Source organism: Antechinus flavipes, chromosome 2 (genome assembly GCF_016432865.1).
Source record: "Antechinus flavipes isolate AdamAnt ecotype Samford, QLD, Australia chromosome 2, AdamAnt_v2, whole genome shotgun sequence".
NCBI classification, from domain to species: Eukaryota; Metazoa; Chordata; class Mammalia; order Dasyuromorphia; family Dasyuridae; genus Antechinus; species Antechinus flavipes.
This window is the reverse complement of record NC_067399.1, coordinates 338,324,298-338,348,680: the sequence shown is the minus strand read 5'-3', so window position 1 is coordinate 338,348,680 and position 24,383 is coordinate 338,324,298.

Here is a 24,383-nt window from a genome sequence, read left to right as displayed (position 1 = left end):
AATGCAAACTCTAGGTCAAAAGGTATTGGACATTTTAATCATATAATTTGCATAATTCCAAATTGCTTTCTAAAATGGTTGTACAAATTCATGGCTCCATCAATAATGCACTAATGTTCTCATAACCCTTCAATATTGATTCTTCCTTGCTTTTGTCACTGTTGCCAATTTGGCCTAGAGAATGTGTTAAGAATGTAAATTATGGGGTTGTAGCTTCACATTAGTAAAGGGAATTTCCTCTATATGAATTTCCTACATATAATAAAAACACAACTCTAGATCCCTCCCTCCAAAAAACCAAAAAACTCTACCACTTTTATTATATGGATATGAAAATCGAGGTTTAGAAAAGTTGAGTGACTTATGATTGGGCATGCATCTTTCAGCTATTAAATGAATATGGATTTTAATTCAGATCTCCTATTTCTAAGATCAAGACTTTTCACTACACTACACTTTTTTTAAATTTTTTATTTAATAATTACATTATATTGACACTCATTTCTGTTCCGATTTTTTTTTCCCCTCCCTCCCTCCACCCCCTCCCCTAGATGGCAAGCAGTCCTTTATATGTTGGATATGTTGCAGTATATCCTAGATACAATATATGTTTACAGAACCGAACAGTTCTCTTGTTGCGTAGGGAGAATTGGATTCAGAAGGTATAAATAATCCGGGAAGAACAACAAAAATGCAGATAGTTCACATTCGTTTTCCAGTGTTCTTTCTTTGGGTGTAGCTGCTTTTGTCCGTCATTTATCAATTGAAACTCAGGTCTCTTTGTCAAAGAAATCCACTTCCATCAAAATATGTCCTCATACAATATCGTTGTCGAAGTGTATAATGATCTCCTGGTTCTGCTCATTTCACTTAGCATCAGTTCATGTAGGTCTCTCCAAGCCTCTCTGTATTCATCCTGCTGGTCATTTCTTACAGAACAATAATATTCCATAACATTCATATACCACAATTTACCCAGCCATTTTCCAATTGATGGGCATCCATTCATTTTCCAGTTTCTAGCCACTACAAACAGGGCTGCTACAAACATTTTGGCACATACAGGTCCCTTTCCCTTCTTTAGTATTTCTTTGGGATATAAGCCCAATAGAAACACTGCTGGATCAAAGGATATGCACATTTTGATAATTTTTTGGGCATAATTCCAGATTGCTCTCCAGAATGGTTGGATTCGTTCACAACTCCACCAACAATGCATTAGTGTCCCAGTTTTCCCGCATCCCCTCCAACATTCATCATTATTTTTTCCTGTCATCTTAGCCAATCTGACAGGTGTGTAGTGGTATCTCAGAGTTGTCTTAATTTGCATTTCTCTGATCAATAATGATTTGGAACACTCTTTCATATGAGTGGTAATAGTTTCAATCTCATCCTCTGAAAATTGTCTGTTCATATCCTTTGACCATTTATCAATTGGAGAATGGCTTGATTTCTTATAAATTTGAGTCAGTTCTCTATATATTTTGGAAATGAGGCCTTTATCAGAACCTTTAACTGTGAAAATGTTTTCCCAGTTTGTTGCTTCCCTTCTAATCTTGTTTGCATTAGTTTTATTTGTACAAAGGCTTTTTAATTTGATGTAATCGAAATTTTCTATTCTGTGATCAGTAATGGTCTCTAGTTCATCTTTGGTCACAAATTTCTTTCTCCTCCACAAGTCTGAGAGATAAACTATTCTATGTTCCTCTAATTTATTTATAGTCTCGTTCTTTATGCCTAGGTCATAGACCCATTTTGATCTTATCTTGGTATATGGTGTTAAGTGTGGGTCCATGCCTAATTTCTGCCATACTAATTTCCAATTATCCCAGCAGTTTTTATCAAATAATGAATTCTTTTCCCAGAAGTTAGGGGCTTTGGGTTTGTCAAACACTAGATTGCTATAATTGACTATTCTGTCTTGTGAGCCTAGCCTTTTCCACTGATCCACTAATCTATTTCTTAGCCAATACCAAATGGTTTTGGTGACTGCTGCTTTATAATATAATTTTAGATCAGGTACAGCTAGGCCACCTTCATTTGATTTTTTTTTCATTGATTCCCTTGAGATTCTCGACTTTTTATTGTTCCATATGAATTTTGTTGTTATTTTTTCTAGATCAATAAAATATTTTCTTGGAAGTCTGATTGGTATAGCACTAAATAAATAGATTAGTTTAGGGAGTATTGTCATCTTTATTATGTTCACTCGGCCGATCCAAGAGCACTTAATATTTTTCCAATTATTTAAGTCTGACTTTATTTGTGTGGAGACTTTTTTATAATTTTGCTCATATAATTCCTGACTTTCCTTTGGTAGATAGATTCCCAAATATTTTATGGTATCAACAGTTATTCTGAATGGAATTTCTCTTTGTATCTCTTGCTGTTGGGTTTTGTTGGTGATGTATAAAAATGCTGAGGATTTATGGGGATTTATTTTGTAGCCAGCTACTTTGCTAAAATTATGAATTATTTCCAATAGCTTTTTGGTAGAATCTCTGGGGTTCTCTAGGTATACCATCATATCATCTGCAAAGAGTGATAGTTTGGTTTCCTCATTGCCTACTCTAATTCCTTTTATATCTTTCTCGACTCTTATTGCCGAGGCTAGTGTTTCTAATACGATATTAAATAATAATGGTGATAGTGGGCAACCTTGCTTCACTCCAGATCTTACTGGGAAAGGTTCCAGTTTTTCCCCATTGCATATGATGCTTACTGATGGTTTTAAATATATGCTCCTGACTATTTTAAGGAAAAGTCCATTTATTCCTATGCTCTCAAGTGTTTTTATTAGGAATGGATGTTGGATTTTATCAAATGCTTTTTCTGCATCTATTGAGATGATCATGTGGTTTTTGTTTGTTTGGTTATTGATATAGTCAATTATGCTAATAGTTTTCCTAATATTGAACCAGCCCTGCATTCCTGGTATAAATCCTACTTGGTCATAGTGTATTATCCTGGTGACAATTTTCTGTAATCTTTTTGCTAATATTTTATTTAAGATTTTAGCATCAATATTCATTAGGGAGATTGGTCTATAATTTTCTTTCTCTGTTTTCAGCCTACCTGGTTTAGGTATCAGTACCATATCTGTGTCATAAAAGGAGTTTGGTAGGACTCCTTCAATCCCTATTTTTTCAAATAGTTTATATAACATTGGAGTTAATTGTTCTTTAAATGTTTGGTAGAATTCACAACTACATTACACTTTTTCACATAATGGTTGAATGTAAGACATAAACAGAAAAAAACAACTAAATTTTGCAGAATGCAAAGCAATATTTTCAAGTAAATGGCTTGTCTTTATTGTTCTCCTCTCTTCCTTGTCCTTCCCCATTTCTATTTTCTTGGGACCACTTCAGGTCTATCTTTCCTCAGATTTTTATTCTCTGTTCTTATTTCTATAGAGGCTTGCTTCTATTTATTTATCAACTTATCCCTGATAAGGTGTTGGATAATAGAGGCTTAAGGCGATATCAAATGGTGTTAAATCAACAATCATTTATTAAGCACCTTCCATGTGCAAGGCACTGCACTAAGTGCTGAGTACACAAAGAATAGGCCAAACAGTCTCTGGGCTCTAAGAGCTCATAGTCTAATATAGGAAACAACACTCAAAGAGACATATACAAACAAGATCTAGCATCATAGGTAATTAAGAAAGTCTTGCAGAAAGTGCAGTAGGACTTAAGAGACAATCAGATAATGTAGGAGGTAGCCATGAAGAGAAAGAGAGTTTCAGGCAAGCCAGTCAGTGAAAATATCTGGAATTGGAAGATGAAATATCTTGGTCAAGGAACAGTAAGAAGACCAGTGTTACCAGTGTAGAGGATGTGGAGAGGAAGTAGATGTGAGAAGCCTAGAAAGATAGGGCATCTCAGATTGTGAAAGTCTCTAAAAGCCAAACAGGATTTAATTTTTGATCTTGGAGGTAATAGGAAACCACTGGAGTTTATTGAATAGGGAGAATATTATTGTCAGTGGACAATTCTTTCTTTCTTGAGCTAAAAATCTCTCAGAATAGAATTTCAGGCACATGGGAACAATATTTTTCAATGCAGAGTTTTGCTCAAAACCTATGAAATCATACTATATAATTTGTAACTTACTCTGCTTTATTGTGAGACTGACAACTAATTATAATTTGACTTGATGTTACTTTTTTTTTTTTTTTCACATGTAGAGCCAATGTGTCCACTAGATGGCATTCAAATAGAATGAATGGTCCTGATTTTTATAGTTTCTCTCTCTCTCTCTCTCTCTCTCTCTCTCTCTCTCTCTCCTTTTCCTCCCTTCCCCCTCCCTCCCTTCCTCCCTCCTTTTTTCCCTTCCTTCCTCCTTTCCTTCCTTCCTTCCCTCCCTTCCTCCCTCTTGTCTCTCCTTCCTTCCCTCCTTCCCTCCCTCCCTCCTCTCCCTTATTCCTTCCTTCCTTCCCTCCCTCCCTATTTCCTTCTCTCCCTCCCTCCCCTCCTTCCTTCCTTCCTTCCTTCCTTCCTTCCTTCCTTCCTTCCTTCCTTCCTTCCTTCCTTCTTCCTTCCTTCTTTTCTTCTTTCCTTTTCATTAAAAGTTTCCTGTTTTATTCTAGAATTCTCCCATGGATCAAGTTTATATTATCTTTTGCAAAAGCCTATATATCTATTTTCTGTCATCTGTTATAGAAGAAATTGAGCAAATAAATCACTTTTTATCTAACAGTCTAGTTTCATATAGATTATAAAATGCTGTATTTAGACACAAATGAATCTAAATTAATAAATCAATAAGGATTTACTGAGTGTACCTAGCATTATTTCAGTTGCTAGGGATAAAGAGAAGTAAAAGACATGGAAGATGGTCTTATTGGGGAAGACATACAAAACAATTTTAGATAATATAATCAAGTATTGGGATGATCAGTGAATACTATAGAAGTTGAAAGAAAGGAAATATCACTTTAGGCTGAGATGGTCTAGGAAGTTTTCATAGAGGATATGAGGGAGGAGTTTAACTTTGAAAACTGTATAGAATTCATATTAGTAGAAGAGACAAACAGCAGTAAGCAAATTTATAAAGATGAAAATTCACATATCATTTCGAAGGGATAATAAACTAATCTTTCTAAAGTAGATAAGAGGTGAAGGGACTCATTCTCTTCTTTGTAATGCACGTATTCAATAAAGTGGAATATCCTTATATTTCTTTACTTTTAAAACAATAAAGGTGGCTCAAATTTTCCTAGTTTGCAAAATGATGTGAAGGAAGATTGCATATCAGAGAAGACTTAAAAGAAGGGAAATGCCAGTAAAGTCTAAGATCAACATAACCAACAAAAATTATTTAACATTTACTCTATGCATGTAACTATAGGGGACATAAAGAATTATAAATCACAATGCCTGATTTCAGGGAACTTATAATCTTGTTTCTATGATCAAGTAAGTATGTATAGTCATTTAAAATCTTTCACTCATTCTTTAGTGGATAAATAGTGTTCAAAGGAATTATAAAAGAAAGCTCCAAATGACTAATAAGAGAAATGCATGTCAAAATAGCTCTAAGGTTTTACCATATTCCCAACAAATTTGTAAAGATAACAAAAAAATGGGAAGAATCAGCATTGACAGAGTTGTGGAAAGATGGTTTTACAAGCATACTTTTGGTTAGGTTGTGCATTTCTCCTGCAGATCTGGAAAGAAATTTAGAACTATCTTAAGAAAAGGTCTAACATATACATTGACCTAGGGGTCTCACTGCTGGGCATATAATTCAGAGAGGTTGAAGATAGATATACACCAAAATAATCATAGCAATACTTTTTTGTAATAGTGCTTAGTGACTGGGAAATGGCTAAACAAATGTGCATGGTTCCAAGCTAGTAGACAGATAAGAAAACAAAAATTAATGAATATAAGATATATAACTGGTAGTTTGACTAAGGAAACTCTGGAGAGAAATATCTCAGAGAATGAGAGTATGAGTCATTAGCTCAGGCCCTAAAAAGTATAGGACCTGACTCATACTCTCATTAACTCAGGCCCTATACTTTTTTTTTTCCTGAGGCAATTGGGGTTAAGTGACTTGCCCAAGGTCACAGAGCCAGGAAGCATTAAGTGTTTGAAGTCAAATTTGAATTCAGGTCCTCTTGATTTCAGGTCTGGTGCTCTATCACTGTGCCACCTAGCTGTCCCTAGGGCCTATACGCTTAATGACAGAATTTTATTTTATTTTAGGAAGAAATTTGTCAATTATTGTTTTGTTTATTCATCCAGTATACTGGATTTGCTTCCTACAAGAGGAAAAAGTGTTCTATTCCTTGTTTTGATGTCTCTGTGCCTTCTAAGTAGGATGTGATCTTCTCTAAAACAACCAAAAGATGGACACATCTCCACAGGAAAGATATTCTGGCCTCAGACTGTGAGGTTGTCTGTTAGCTGGTCTCTGAGAGCTGAAGGAGGCCACCAGAAACATACAACTTATTATCTACATGAATAAAATGCAATATTACTTCAATGTAAGAAACAATAAATGTGAAAAACACAACCAAGCTCTGGAAAACAGATGAATGATGATGAAAAGTGAAGTAGAAAAGGGAAAAAATATATATACAATATTAAACCAATATTAAGGGATAGAATAGCACCAACAAAAACAAAATTGAACACTATGTTCAGTTAGTCATAATGACTAAGGTTGGGCCCAAAGCAGAGATTAGAAAATAACTCCTTTCCTTCTTTGATGAGGTGGGAGCATTTTAGGAATTAATTGATAGGTTAGCTTTTTTGAACTACTTTTTCCTTTTTTTTTTTTTTAAATTAAAAGAAATGTCTCTTGATGGGAAACAGACACATTGAGAAGGTGTCATAAAAACATATAGGAAAGTATTATTTTTAAAAAGATAAGAATAAATTTTTTTTTCAAAAATAAAACCTTCCACAGCATGAGCCCCACTTAACCTTTCCAATCTTACTTCACAATATTTGCTTTCATGTAGTGTCTGTTCCAGTTAAATTGACCTGCTATCTGTTTTGTACCCAAGACATTCTGTCTCTTACTTCAATGCCTTTGCATAAGTGATCCACCACATTTGCTAATTCACTTCTTCCTATTTTCCACTTCATAGAATTCCTACCTTAGAAAACAACAACAACAAATACCATTTAGCTCAAGTGCTACTTTTATTTTGAATATCCAAGTTATTAGTGTTTTATTCTAATTGTTTCCATATTATATCTCCGTATCACTCATCTAAGAGAAGATAAGTTGCTTAAGGAAGGGACTCTTATTTTTGGTTTTATAATCTTATTTCTAACATAGTGTCTTTCAGATAGAAGTTGTTTAATACATGTTTGGAGAAATTTTTAAATTTATTAAAACCATAATTCAAATACAAGACAGCATATGTCAAGGGCCAAATAAATGCCACAAACAGTAAGTGTCATAGAGAATTCAGAGGACAGAAAAATCACTGGGATAAAGGGATTAAAAAAGTTGAATAGAAAAAAACAAAGGAAGATTCATGTGTGTATAGGAATAGGAAGTGGCTTGAGAAAAGATTCAGGGCAAAATAACATTTCCTATTTCGCAAGTAATCAGCGCATTGTTAGATTGTTAGAGTTTACATAAGGGTAAGAGGAGATAATTTGGGGGAAAGTGATCTATTCTTAATAGATGCTAGTTGATTTAAAGATCATATATGTATGGGTATGGGTAAGGAAGCCTTGAACATTAGGCCAAAGGATTTGGATTCTGTTTCACAAAGAGTTGGGAGTCATTGAAGGCTTTTTAAGCAGAAGAATGACATGATTAAAAGTAATATTAGGATGATTCATCTGACCACATAGGTAGAGTGGATTGGAAGAAGGAGAAACTGGTTTCCTGTTGCCTCTTGAATAAACCTACTTGACATTTAAGTTCTTCATGATTTGGCTTGTGTGTGTGTGTGTGTGTGTGTGTGTGTGTGTGTGTGGACAATTGGGGTTAGGTGACTTGCCTAGGTTACACAGCTAGTATTTCAACTCAGGTTCTTCTGACTTCAGGGTAGGTGCTTTCTCTTGCCTTCAATCTTATTTGAATACCAATCCTGGAATGTAGGTGCTATTATTATCTTCATTTTACAATTGACCAGACTGAGGCAGAAGTAGGATGGGTCCAGCACTCTTTCCACATGGCTGACATGAGCACATTAATTTTTTTTTAAAATTATAGCTTTTTATTTACAAGTTATATGCATGGGTAATTTTACAGCATTGACAATTGCCAAACTTTTTGTTCCAATTTTTCCCCTCCTTCCCCCCATCCCATTCCCCCGATGGCAGGTTGACCAATACATGTTACATATGTTAAAGTATAAATTAAATACAATATAAGTATACATGTCCCAACAGTTATTTTGCTGTACAAAAAGAATCGGACTTTGAAATAGTGTACAATTAGCTTGTGAAGGAAATAAAAAATGCAGATGGACAAAAATAGAGAGATTGGGAATTCTATGTAGTGGTTCATAGTCATATCTCCCATATCTTTTGCTGGATATAGCTTGTTCAATTCATTACTGCCATGAACACATTTTAAAACTGTTTCTTTTATGTTTATTCTTTCTTTAACTCAGATGAATAAGTATTCCTGGAGGAGATTGCCCAAGTGACTATAAGATCCATTAGAACCATTAGAGAGAAATTCTACCAGCAAGCAGAGTTGGCAACAGAACTTACTAGAGCAATCATGAATGATGACAGGAATAGCTTGTCAGATTAAGCTCGCAATAGTCTCTCAAAGTCGGTATAAGTTGCCTGGTGACAAATAGACATGATGAGTATGGATGGACTCTTGAGAAACACCACTCCTTAAAGCCTAGCAGAGCTCCACCCAAGCAGAATTTCATAAGAACTTTACAAAAAGTAAAAAAGGGCTCCCAGTAGCCAAGACTCACAGCTATGAGTCACCTATTTGCCACATTGTTCTCTACAATATGTTTAATTACTCTTGTACTTTAAATTTAATACCATTCTTTTCTTATATATGCACAATTGAGAGGACTGTTTTGTAACTACTTTTGTTATATCCTCTCAGTAAGTCTTTTTAAAAAAGCTAATAGTTACATTAGTTGATTGCTAAGTGGAGCATACTGGATGAGGGTTGTGAGCAAGATGCATACCTCTTCAGTCTTACAATTCTGAGGGAACTTGTAATAATGAAACCATTAGTAACCAATTCAGGTGCCAATTAAGCTAATGAGCCCTGAGTTTTAGAAGTTAAAGGATACTGGGGACTATAGAAGGAAGAAGTCAGATTGTGAAGTATTTTAAATGCAAAATATGGGACTTTATCTGTCATTCAGGAGGTAATTGGGAGCCAATGAAGTTCATTGAGGAAGTGAATACTAAGATCAGATTTTCCTTTCAAGAGAACACTAGCAGCTAAGTGAAGGATGAATTAGAACAGGGAGATATTTGATCAGGGTAAATACTTAGAAATCTATTGCTATAGTTCCATTGAGAAATTTTGAAGACCTGTATTCAAGTAATTGCTGTGTGATTGGTGAGAAGCTGGCATATTTGAGAGATTTGTGAAGATAGAAGTAACAAGATCTACTTATTTGTGTACATGTTGTTTTCCCCAGTAGAATATAAGATTCTTAAGGATAGAGACTGCTTCATTTTTGTCTTTGTAGTCCCAGTGCCAAAAACATAGCAGATATTCAATAAATTCTTGGTGAATTGAATTAAACCACCCTTTAAGTCTCATCCTTCCCTCCTACCCTCCAACACACATATACACAAACGTATACATCATGACTGCAGTATTGGGTATTTCTATTTAGCTTCATTGTGGTCGAAATTGGTTTAGTAGAAATGACAGGAGTGGCAGTTGATAGCAATGACAATAAAAAATGAAGGAATAAAAGAATAGAGAGAATATTGGTATCAATGGTATCAATAAAGAGAAATGCTCATGGTTCTAAAGCCTATAGCATTTGTGCAAAGGTATCAATAAAGAGAAATGCTTATGGTTCTAAAACCTATAGCATTTGTGCAAAGGAATCCCTTATCTCCTTTAGCCTGAAGTGGCAACTAGATATGGCATATGGATGAACCAAAACATTTACAACAGAAGGTGATAGCCAGAATAGATTGTGACTGGAAGGTGTAAGGCCACTGGAGAAGAAGCACAAAGATATTTAATTCATAGTAACCAGCATACTCTACCCTCCTATACCTGTTAATAAGCCATAAGTGATTAAGAAATCTTCCATTCTCTGTTTAAAGTAGGAGAAAAACTGTGTTTAGATGGAGAATTATTCAGTTAAGTAAATTCCACTTTGTCTCCTAGCTTCCTTCTTTCTGAGCTTTACAGTATTCTGTCTTCAATTTAATATTAATATTAATGGATTCTTGATAGAGCAAAAGCACGATTCTAATTAGATATTTAAAGAATTGATTATTTATCGAATACAAAGGCCTGGCCATTTTTTAATTAAGGGAAGGCCAGTAAGATCTGAGATGAAGTCCATTCTTCAAGTGCAGAGTGGATATCATGGAGTTTCAGTTCCTCACAACTCCATTTTGTAATATTCTTAAGAATAGCTCGTTAAACTGCAAGACACAATGAAGTTGTACATAGACGCTTCCAAGCATGTTGAGCCTAGAAGGTGGCTTTCATATGTCAGTCTCTGATTGAAACATTTTAGAGCACTGCAGAAGCCAAAGATAGAATGGCAAGGGCAGGGCGCTTTAAATATGGCCAGATTTACCCTAGCAATTGAATCCAAGGCTATAGACTCCAGGATCCAGAAATAAAAATAACATTACCAATAAACCAAGATGGCAAAATTTACAAGGCCTCATTTATTTTCCCATTTTAAAGGTTGAACTGATCAGATGTGGAAGAGAGAAAAAGTGAATGAAGAAGAAAATTGTAACCCATATCTACCCAGAAGCAGCACTGCTATCAGATGTATTCACATATGCCTTTTCCTTTTGCCTGAAACTGTTGCCTTAGGCTACTTCGTAAAATTGAAATAAACTATCTCTCAGTTATAAACATTGTACAAGCCTATAAAAAGTTCACCAGATCTTTTACTAGGTAATAACAGCTGAAGGTTGTGAACATGAAAAGGTCAACAAAATTGAGTATCTGTGTACTTCTCCATTCCCCACTCCATTCCTTATCATTTTTATTTAGCAACTTTCTTTGCTTTAAGTCCAACTTTAAACATAATTTCAAAAATAATTTCTCCCAGCAATTGTACAAATCTTGTCAAATAAATTATACAGATCATGATTCAAAACCTTTAGCATAGTGTCTGGTAGCCTTGCACATGGTGTGAACTCAAATTCTAGAAAGGGAAAGAAAAGGAAGAGGAGAGAGGGGAGAGTAGAGAGAAGGAAAAAGGAAGGAAAGAAGGGAGTTAGGAAGGAAGGCAGAGATGAGAAAGAAGAGAAGGGATGAAAAAGTGATAAGTAGCTATTTGAGACCCTCAGAAGATTCAAGAAACCAGTAGAAGATTTTCAAGAATGATTTCTTGGGACTCTGAATCTCAACTCAGTCTATAAGACCTTTAAAAAGGAAGATTTTTCCAGTTACAAAATTGAATTTCTTCATCCCCTTCCCCCATACAAAGGTCTTGAGGAGGATTAGGAATACCAGTCCATATTGTAACAGACATGTTAGAAGAAGCTCCTATGTTAAAAGTTTAATTTCTGCTTATAGTATAGAGCAACATGGGAAAAGCTGTCAAGATTTTTCCATTTTTTTTTGCAAGTATATCCAAAATATGAAAACTATGAACCCCTGAAGAGGGCAGTAGCACTTTAAATTTCAGCACAGGAAAGAATTACTGATCATGAAACCAGAGCTTAACTGGCACATGATAGTAGCAGTCTTAGTTTCTAGAATGGACATTCCTAGCCACATTTTAGGCCAAAGCCAATTAGTTCCCAACTATATTCTTTGAGCCTTTTATAGCTTGGAGCAAAAAGAGAAATTTAAGACTTTGTTTGTGAAAAGATTTAAATCTAAATATTTTCTAATCCTTTATCAGAGGAAAGGGTTTTTAAGCCCTTCAAAAGCTTCCTGTTTCCATCTCATTGTGGATCCTTTTTTTTTTTTTTTTTTTTTTTTTTTTTTTTTACTTGTGAATGAAACCAAAAGAGGAAGGGAGACTGTGGTTCAAACCTGATTTTTAAAATGGTTCTGCTTAAATACTAAGGAAAAAAATAGACAAATTGCTATTTCAAGTTTCTATATTTCAAAATACTAAATTAAATATATCTAATTTGAAAATGTAAAGAACATGAAGGGCCTAATCTACTTCCTTTCACTTAACTGTATAACTGTGAAAGATTTATGGAAATTCTTTCAACTAAAGTAGATTGTGACATTTTTCATGGCTTCTTTTCACCTAGCCTTAAGGTATCCCGTATTTATTTATATGCATTTTGAATTTCCTTAACTATCCACATGCAGAGTAAAGACAGTATAGCCTAATGAATAGAGAGCCTGTGTTGGAGTAGGTATAACCCAAATTCAATTTCCATCTTTGGTACAGATTGGCAGTGTGATCCTTGAAATAGCAATGGAAAAGTCAGAATCCTTTGGCAACTCTAACTAGAAGTTGTAGAATTAATATTGAACTGCAGTGGTAGAAGAACTTTCTTCACTGATGAGCTTATACTGATGAAATCATAGTACTGAGACAAAAAAGAAAAAAAAATATATTTATCCCATAAACAGAATGCAAGTTCCTTGAATGTAAGAACTGTTTCCTATAGATCTTTGTAATTATAAAGCATAATGCAAGGCCCCAAACACAGTAAGTTCTTAATCAATGATTGATGAATTGTTGAAATTGAGCTGTTCAGAAAGAAAAACAAAGTAGAGAAGAATAACATAAGTAAATGGAACAAAGTTACAGATCTGGTTAAATTCTTAAAGAATTAAAAAATTGATTGTTTAATGAATCCTAAAGTTTGGTGGTTATTTTATTAGCTGGATGATACATAGTTTTTGGTTTTTTTAAAAAAAAACATCATTCCATTCTAATAACATCTAGGGATCTACAATCCCTATGATCAGGTATCTCTACTGGAGGATGAGAATGATGCCTTTAGAACATTGTCTGAGCCCAGCTCCACTGCCTACAACTGACTTTGTGTTTATATGTTAGTGCTTGAATATCATGCTCTTGCCATAGTATAGTGCTGCCTCTGGCTGATACTTTGTGGAAAATAAAAAACTATATCAATATAGCACTGAGTTCTGTATTGTTTTTCTCAAGCTAGTCTGTGTGAACCACCTTGTCTTTCACAATTATTGATACCTTTTGTTTTTTTCATCACTTTCATTTTCGGATATGCATTCCTCTCACTTTTCCTATGTAGTAAACCATCATTTATGACAAAAATGTAAAAAGAAAGAGGAAAAAAGCAGTTTAGCAAGAACAACCAATCCATCAGTTGAATTGGACAGTACATGCAGTACTCTGTACCCTTTACTCCCTAACCTTCAAGTAAAGGGGAATAAATCACTTTGTCTTTTAAAAAAATTTAATCCATATGCTTTGTTTTTACATGATCTTACACTTTCCAATGTATCCCCTCCCCCATCTCCTCATCCTCCAAGGGAACCATCCCTTATAATGAAACCAAAGAAAGAAAAGAACAGTTCAACAAAATTAACACAGAGGAAAAGTCTGATATTATATATAATGATCCATATCCATAGTTTTTCCCCTTTAAAGAATTAGAAGAGGTACCATTTCATATCTCTTATTAGGGGTCGAGCTTGGTAATTATAATTTTATAGTATTCAGTTTTTGATTGTTTTCTTTTTATTCTTTTCATTTACATTGTCGTAATCATTGTGGATGTATTTTTTTTATTCTTTTTATTTTACTTTGCTTCACATGCTTCTCTATTCATCAAGCTCATTCTTTCTTTTTTACTTTTAAATAATTTTTAGCATTCTTTTAAAATAAATTTTGTTTCAAATTTTCTCCTTCCTCTCTTCTCTCCTCCCTAAGAAGATGAGCAATTTTATATAGATTATATATGTGCAATCATTTAAAACTTATTTTTGTTTTAGTCATATTGTATAAGAAACATAAGAGGAAAAAAAATTACCAAAAAAAAAAGTGAAAATGGGTTATGCTTTCATCTGCATTCAGACCACCTGCCTATAGACGGCATTTTCCATCATGAGACTCAACCTTTCTTATAGCACTATATTATTCCATTCTATTCATGTACCACAACTTGTTTATTATGATAGTTGTGTTCTGCTAAGCTAAGCTGTGCTGATAAGCAGGGCTATCATTCCCTCTTATTTGTCCCTACCATTGTTATGTCAGTCTACTACTCCCCTATCATTTCCTTGGCTCTTTCCCTCAAGAGAAGTAGTTTTTCTTTTAAGCCAAGGAAGGGCAAACAATGGCCAAGGCTTCAAAGGTTATTTCAGCCAACTAATTACAGTCTTCTCTCAGACAAAATTGTTGACTTATTGTCTAAGGAGAGGTTCTGGAATAAATATTCCCTTTCCTTTTCTGCTCTTGGAAATTATTTAAGAAATGAATAATAATTCTCTTTCTACAATTCTGAGCACTTTACTAGAAAACTGCCCCAATAAAATATACACTACAGTTATAAAAATCCATTTTTCTCTTCTAAGCATTCTCCCATTTTTTTATCTCTTCACTACATTTGAGCAAGGACAAGCTAAGATCATCAATGAAATGGTTAACCAAGTTTGTTGTAGAAATCACCTTAAAAACAAAGTAAATTGGGATGTAAACAAACTTTTAGGAAATAGAAATAAGTTTTAGAAACAGGCATATGCTTTTCCCAGAAGGCAGTTGTAGTGAAAACAGAAAGAAGAGAAAGAAAATAGAGAAATCAACCTTTCTGGATCTGCAATAGGAGGAGACTTTTCAATGGCACAGTCCATCCCCACATCCTCATCTATGATCTAATAACATGGCTCTAGATCTGGAATATGTGGATGAGAATTTCATGCCAGATCTGTGCCTTTTCTGGATCTGTTCTCTCAGTCTCATTTAGAAGGCCCTGACACAGTGATATGAGAATACCCAAGAGCCACCATGATGAGCCACTATATTGAGAGAGACTCAAGATACTGAGACAGGAAACTTTTGAACTAGAATCACATAGAATCACATGAAAAAATGGATCAACAATAGCCAAATCTCAATACTTATACCAATGGCTGTGCAGTGAGCTGTATCCCTGAAATTGAGAGGTAACAGTAACAATGTGACAAGTTTGATTCATAGCAGGACTTCATCACCAGAATTTGTCTGAGCATGTTCAGTGCCTGTCCAAGCTCAGAAAACACCTGGTGCTTGGCAGAACAATAAAATAATAATGTGGGTTTGCCAGAGAGTGAGATCATCCAGAGGGCAAGTGCAAAGGATTATTATTATGTCAAACTAGGGCCCACCTTGCTTGTTGGGTCTTATCTCTGGAAAATAGGGTGTTTTCTACTACCTTGACCCATTTCAATTAAAAAAATTGATCTCAGACTATATTCACTTTTCATAATACATGAAATTTACAGCATTATAAGTACTGTACAGCAAATAACAGGTATATAAAGTAATACTGTATAGCATATAAATATATAATTATTGTATATAATACATATTTTTTTTGGTAAAAAGTATAATATTTATTTATAGCAAATAAATTATTTATTAATAAATAAAAACTTTTAAAAACCTGAATCAGGTCAGAAATGATGGGTGAAAATATTTTATTCTCTACTATACTGCTGTAAATCTCTCTTACTTGGCTACCCTCTGAAAACCAAAGGAAAGGTTGCTGGGACTTTAGTCTTTCCTGTCAGAAGATGTCAAGACTGGTGAGATCTTAACATCATCTCTGACACTCTGTCCTTCATGGATGATGGATGGCATTGGAGATTGTGAAGGACGCACTGGTTTGAAATAATCTATCAATGCCCTTTGAGATTCTTAAGTGTCTTAGAATATGAGAGTATAGAAGAAGTTGGGATTGATGATGGGATAGGCAGTCTTGAAGTCTCTAGATTAGGTTAATAGTGACTGTAAAGATTCTGGCAAGAAGTTTATCTAATATCTTTATTTCTTAATAAGTTTTATTTCACTGACCTTGTACATTTGGGCTTAGTGCCCAAAGGACTTGTGCTATACTTTGGAGATGTAATTACAATATACAACATGAGTTATAAGGCAAACTATAAAAATATGCAAGAAATGCATGGGGAGCTCTTTACAAGACCAATGAAGTAATCAGTAGGATATTGGTCACTCCACAAAACTGGGCGCATCTCAAATTTCATTTTTTTCTTTACTGCACATAGCACAGATGAACAGGGTTGTCAATGTGAAAATGAAAATGAGGTTATTAATAAAGTTATATGAATGGTTGAACTCAAGAAAATTAAATGCATGAATGTTGAGAATTGACTATAAACAGAGTTTCATGAAGGAAATTTATCATTGAACATATATAAGGAAATGATGGCTTGCCATAGGGGAAGCAATACGATAAGATGACATCCAGGAAGGTTAGACTAGTTTTTCTTAAAAGGTTTTAAACATCTTGAGATTTAATTGGCTTAGAGAACTAACACTAATCATATCTAGTTGAATACAAAAAAACAGTTAGAACACTAGGATATTAGCACTCTTCTCTTCAACTTTGGACTACAAACCAGCAGTATGATCAATAGAAGCATGGTAAAGCTGAGCTCAGCGAAGTCAGATCTGCAATGAATGTCCTTTCCAGATTCTGAATGTCTTTCTCTTGCTATGGCTAAGTAAACTTTCATATGATACCTGTTAGACGACTATGAGTCTCTCATTTTGTTCTTTTTAATATTAAACATAAATAAAGAATAAGTAAAGTAAAAAAAAGAAAACATTGCTATATATACAGCAGAACATAAAAGAGTTTAAAATGTAAAGCAATAAATTTCTATTTCAAGAAAGCCTATATGACAAATACTATACATTGTGTTCAGAACTGTCCATCTTTTTTTTTTTTGCTTCCTTGTAGTTTTTCTTTTATTCTCTGATGAGCAATTTTCCTTTATCTTTTACCCCTTCTTCCTCCCTACCCCCCAAGAAAACTAATTAAGCACACACATATATACCTATATACAGTTATATATACTCTTACATGTACATATATATATATATATAACCATCCATATACATATATACCTATATACAGTTATATGCACTCTTACATGTACATATATATAATCATCCACATATATATGTGTATGCAGTCATATACATATATGTAAGATTATTCTGTGCTTACTTCTACTTATCCTCTGTTTCTCTGAAGATGGATAGCATCTTCTTGCATCAGAACAAATCTTCATATTTTTCCAAATTCACAAACTCATTACTTCCTACACCAAAGAAATATTCCAACCTTATTTTGTCAAGATATTCTAAATAGTCTAATTAATTAATTATTAATATTGATTAATATGACTGACGTATAGGGGAGTTAACCTATTTTTCTTTTTGATTAAATCTATTTTAGTTTTAACTTTGATGAAAATCATGATTATTTCCTCTGCATTTTTTTACATAATAAATTCTACTTCTGATTTTATGTTTATGTGCTTCTCTCCTTTTTATAGCATTTCCCTGAAAACAACATATTGTTGGATTCAAATTTTTAAGCTACTATATGTTTTTTTTAAATGAGTAAATTCATCCAGTTTGCATTCTAAGCTATAATTACTTATTATTTATTTTACTCATTCTTATTTTGCTCTCTATCCTTATTACCCTATTCCTATCCTTCCTTACTCCTCTGTTTTTCTTCTTTTTGATACCTTGCCCTCCTATTACTCAAGCTATAATAAAACAAAGTCAAACAATGAAACAATGAAAGAAAATGTGAAACATCTCATCAGAATAAAACTAATTGATCTGTAGAACAGATCAAGGAGAAATAAGAATAGTCAGAATATCTGAAAATTATGATAAAGAAGGATCTTGATAACAATATTTCAAGAAATTATTAAGAAAATTGCCCTGCTATCTTCAACAATGAGAGGATCCAAATCAGTTCTAATTGGTCAGTAATGAACAGAATCAGCTATACCCAGCGAAAAAAATACTGGGAAATGAGTGTGGACCACAACATAGTAATTATATTCTCTCTATTATTGTTTGCTTGCATTTTTGTTTTTCTTCCCAGGTTATTTTTACCTTCTTTCTAAATCTGATTTTTCTTATGTAGCAAGACAATTTTATAAATATGTATACATATATTGTATTTAACATATACTTTAACATATTTAACATGTATGGGACTACCTGCCATCCAGGGGAGGGAAGGAGGGTAAAAGTTGGAATAGAAGTTTTTGCAAGGGTCAATTTTGAAAAATTACCCATGCATATATTTTGTCAATAAAAAAAAAGAAAAGAAAATTGCTCTGAATTTCTAGGCTAAGAAAGCAAAGCAGGAATAAAAAAAAAAAATCTAACTAGTCATCACCTGAAAAAAATCCCAAGAGGAAAATCTTTTTTTTTTTTTTTAACTTTGTAGTATTTTATTTTTCCAATTATATGTAAAGATAGTTTTCAACATTTTGAGTTCCATGAAGGATGTCATGCTTCTTACCAAATTTTTTTTTTTGATAATCTGCTGGAATTAAACAATTTCCTATCATTAGAGTCATTGAACTGATTTCTCTGGTTTTCTTCAAGATTTAGCTCAAATCCCACCTTGTTTTTCCCAGTCCCACTCCCCTCCTGTTAGTACCTTCAATCTGAGATTATTTCTTATTTTTCCTATACATATTTTGGACATGCATAATTGTTCTCATGTTGTCTACCCCATTAGAATGGGAACTTCTTGGGGGCAAGTATTATGTTTTTGCCTTTCTTTATCTATCCCTATTGTTTAACATTGTACTGAATACATATCAAATTCTTAATAAATCCTTGATGACCAATTAGTTTAGATAATAAAGGTGGAAACCAACATTAGAACAATGAATGCCAGTTTTGGACAAAGAATAAATTTTGGGAAGAAAAGTGTATCATAGGTGAGTCACAAAATACAAAAGGTATGTATATGTGTATGTGTGAAAAATTCATTTTGAAAGTTGGGCTGATGCTAGAACTTTGACTTTTATGTAACTACATAATGAAGTTATAGTGGAGTGAGATACTTAAAAATGATGTTTGAGTTTTTAGCATTTTACATTTTCATGGCTGTTGAGATCCTGTAAGTTTTAATTTCTTGGTTTGCTTTAGAAAACCTGATATATCCAAGAATATAGGGAAGGTCTCCCAAGGTATTGTCAAGAATGTAGCCATCAGAATTTCATCATTACTTAAGCTTTTAGATGAATGTTGTATTTGAACACCTTCATTAGCTTGCAGCACAGCCCACATCATGAGATGCTCCCCAGAGATATTCACAACCAGAGGAACATAGATACACTCAGGGAAAGGCATTCTGATAACCAGATTTCCAAGAGCTACACTTCTCTGCTACACAGATGTTTCACCTGGTTCACTTATTTCCTGCTTTATAATTAGCCCTATAGATAAGCACAAGTTTGGAAACAATGACTTGGAAGTCTGGATTAGGCTTATTTTCATAGGTGGATATAGACAACCTTAGAAGAGAGAGTCTAGTCCCCTGATCGGAATTATTCACAACAGCAGCTTCCTTCCTGCTCCAAAAATCAATTGCTTTTCCTTACTGATAGTGATAACAAGCTGCTTTAGAATATCAAGTAGGGAAGGGAGTGTGGGTTATTTAACGGACCTTCAGTTTGGATTCAAAATGTTCACATTTTGTACCTTGTTAAAATCACTCCAGGACAATGGGTATTCAGATTCAGAAAAGAAAGTAGTAGATACTTAAAAACCATTTTGAGTGGGTAAAGAGCAAGAGATTACTTCCTGTTCAGATTTTTCTATTTGTATCAAGTGATTCTATAGATGACAGAACAGAAAAATGACTGAGATATTATTACAGTCATCAAGACATATTTTATTGATCATTTTATGTATAATTAAGTAGCTTGGGATAGAACAATATCTCCAAAGGTCCTCTACCATATAGCCTAAGTTAGTTCTATCTGTAAAAAGACATGAAAATTGTCTGAGTCTTAATTAGCTCAGGGGAATAAACTTTAAGCAGTGTCATTGTTTGCATTGTTTCCAGGTCACTTAACGACAATAAAGCTACCAACCCACCTCTAGTCGGTGACCTTTAGCCATGGCAAATATCTCATGGCTGCACTGAGTGGCAATCACCACATTCTTCCCAGATGAGCAGATGTACTTCTACAAGAAGATGAGGGGTAGATTAACTTGAGCCAAGGGCCCTATCTTTATTGAATATTTTTCCTATGCTGTAATTTCTTTTAGTTCAGTGCTAAATGTTTATCTAGTGTCCCATATTCCAATATTGAGCCTGAACTGCCAAGCTTCCTTATGTGGAATCTGGCATTTCGTCAATGGTTGGGACAAAATTGGAACAAAATGCCACAGTTTCTAAATTATGGTTAAAGTGAAATAAGGGTAATATAGATGTGATACTTGGATAAAACCAAGTTGAGCATTCCCTGTTTATTCTTTATTTTTGACAATTCTGGAGAAACTAGCTTGCCAGTATTAAAAAAATGACAGTGACTTGGCATATTTAGTAATTAAATACAGGGCACTTGATATTTAGGGAATGGATCATCAAAGCAGAAGGGCAGTTGATAGAATGTATAAATGCACCAACTGATAGATTTGGAGATAAGAGGTATAGAGGGAAATATTATCTCAGACCAAGAATTTTCACTGAAAAAAATGTGTAAAGTCTCTGAGAACAGGGGTAAAAAGAAGACAATGACAGCAACAGTGAAGACAAGAACTAGGATGTGACCCAGTAGTAAGAGAGCTTTGGGATAGCATCCTCTTCCAACTCCTATAACATAAGAAAGCAGTCCATAATTAGAGTGATTTATAGGAGGAGAGATTTGGTACTATCCCTCTTTGGTGTTTACATGTTTTATATGATGGGATGGCAAACATTAAGAGAGTAGAGGTTTAGGGTAAGGATTTATATCAGCGCTATAATTAGGACAGACATGAAATGATGTAATGACCTCTTAAGTACTTCTATTTTATTTCCTTTTAAATTCTTCTTAACTCCTTATAATCTAGCTTGTGACTTCACTATATCAAAACTCCTTTCTTAATGTTTTCTCAATTGCCAAATCTAGCAGCCTTTTTTCAGTTCTCATTTTCCTTAATCTCAAGACAGTTTTTGACAATGGCTATCTGCTTCTTATCCTTGATATTCTCTTTTTTCTGTTTTTAAAATTCTACTTCTCTCTTGGTTTTCCTACCTATTTGACCATTTCTTCTTATTTTCTTTGTCTGATTCTTATTCAGCTCATGCCCTCTAACCATAGATGTCCCTTAGGTTTCTGTTTTGGCCTTTTTTCCTTCAATATAACTTCACTTGTTGATTTCATCAACTCCCATAGGTTTAATTACCATTTCTATGCTGATAATTCTTGAGTCTATCAATTCTGCCCTAACCTCTCTGCTGAGTTCCAAACTTATATCTCCAACTGCTTTTGAGATATCTTAAACTGGATATCTGAATGTTCAGTAGATTTCTTAAATGCAACAAGTCCCAAACATAATTCATTATCTTTTCCTAAAATCCTTTCCTTCTCATCCCCACCTCTCCTAATTTTTTTTTCCAAGTCAATACCATTATTCTAGCCCCTCAGGCTCACAAACTAGGAATCATGCTTGATCTTTCCCCCAATCCCATATCCAATCTATTGTTAACACCTATTGATTTTGTCTTCCCAATATCTCTTTAATATGTCCCTTTTTCTTCTCTGAAACTGCCATCACTCTAGTGCATACCCTCATCACTCATACTTGAGTGAGGGAAGAAATTCTTTTGGATACATCTTAAAGGTTTCTTCTGCCTCTAAAATTCTGTGGCTTTATTAAAAGGAAAGAAGATTTGGTCTAGGAGTTAGGAACTTGGGTTCTTGGTCCTAACTCTCTGCTCTTTTACTAACTCTTAGAAAAATCTCTTTGCCCCAATTGTGACCCAGTTCCTTTATCTTTAAGAGGGTCAGAGTGGGTGACATCCAAAGTCCTTTCATATGTAAAATCCTATGAACATATTATACATGTTCATCTGAGAGTTCAGTCATAAACTGAAAGTTTTTTTTTCTCTTTTAAAAATTCAAATACATAGCTATTGTTGTGTTTATTGAGGGATTTTTTTTTTTTTTGAGATTCCCCAGTGATTTTCCCTGGAATTGAGAACTGCCTCAAAAGGGGTTTTTGAAGAAATATTCTTCAAGAAGAACAGTGGGGATTGGTGATATTGGTGACTAGTGGATGCTGATTGAATTATTTTCAAGTTTTGCTTTGGGCACTTATACTCATACCGAAGCTGTCATGTTCTGTGATGTTAAGCATGTAATTTGACTTTTCTGTTTCATTTGCAACAATAGTGATATATCCTAACATCTAGCAAAAAGTTGTTACTGAAGGGATAAAAATGATGGCAAAATATTTTAGGAAGATACAATGCTGTGAAATGTTAAATGCTGCTAGTGACTTAGAATATGAAGAAAGGTATCCATTTTTCTTTGTCTAAAAGAAGCATATGCATCTGACTTCTAGGAACACTAAAAAGTCATTTTTCTATGTTTTAAATAGGAAAGGGAGCAGACTTAATGATCTTTCATTGTGTTTTTTTTTGTTTTGACCATCAAGAATTTATTAATGCTACACATTCAAATATGCAAATTGAAAATACTTCCTACTGACTTTTTTTTTCTTCCTTGAATCTGAGTTTAAATAGATAGAAAATTGAGGTTTTTCTTCTTAACCAACTTCAAAGGTAGCTTCAATTTAATAGATTGTAGCTGAATGCTACCAGCTTAGCCAAACTCTCTGCTTGAGTCTGGCAAGAGTGATTCACTCTCAGTAGGAGGGAGAGAAGGCATGTGCTATTTTCCTAAAAACTGAAGTTAAAGCTGTGAATCTGACAGGTGGTTATACCAGCCCCACTGGCTGTGGAGTAAGTTTGCTGAGAACACTTTCTCACTATTGCTGAAATGGAATTATTTCCCCTGTAGAATTCCTACAGTATCACTTCATGAAGCAGCCTTCCTAGAATGACCTCCTGGTAAGATCTCATCTTCTTTTTTTCATTTTGATATTTGTTCCCTGGAGGGGGTGTTATACAGAGTAAGGGAAAGTAAGCCTGATTGCAGTTAGTCTGTGAATAGAAAGCAACTTCCTAATTAGTAATGCTTACTTTGAAAAGACCAATAATGCTCACTGATGAATCTGGTTAGACTATAGAATTCTAGTTTCTTTCAAACTCTGCAACATTGCATATTATTCTCTGAATGAGACCTAGAAATTTTATAGCATGGAAAACACTTTTTTTTTCTGACAGTTTTAATTTAAAATGAAAGAATTGCCTCTCAAAGAGTTCACAATATTTGGTCAAAGCTTTATATTTCCCCTGCTTCCATATTGGAAAATGCATCTGGATTTAAAATTTTGAACGCAGGTGTGTCAGCAATCTTGATGAAACAAGAGGATTCTTAGTAAATATTTCTTTCATAATGCCTACTTGGCACTGGTCTTAGAAAACAAACAGAGGAAAAGATAGAAGGATATTCTGCAGTGTGCCCAATATCTTACCTGAAATTACCTCATATTATGAGCCTTGATTTTTTCTTTAAAGTAGCTAATATGCCATTTCCCCTCATATAGTCTTCTCTGATCAACACAGTTCATCCATAAGTCAATAACTCTTCTTCCCCTTGGCTCTGCATAATAATAGATATGTATGTCTCAAGCATTTAAGTCATTTTATAGACTTTTGTTTCCAACAAAATATTGAGTCTTTTAAAATATTTCTATTCTCACAATACTCCAAACACTTCTCTGCACACAGTAAGTACCTAAGCAATGTCCATTGAAGATTATTGAATTTAAAGTGTAGCTACTTATAGCAGGTCAGACAGAAGTTTATTGCTGGTATTTTATTTTCATCACACATGGGAAAGGTCTTTCACAAGAATCCTACTCAAATTATCTTATTATGGTGTGAGGTAACAATGGTTTTGAAAGCTATGCTAGTAGAGAATAGATTCTGGTAGATCCTACTAAATTACAGGAAAGGCTTTGAGTACAGCTCATGCAAATGAATATATTTCCTGCCCAAGGGTCAGAACTTAGGGATTTATTGCCAGTCTGATGGTCACTAGATGTGATTTTTTTTATCATTTCAATTTATTTAAGAAATGAAAATACAAAATCAGCTTCATTCCTATTTGTATGTGTTCTATATCATCATTGGTGTTGA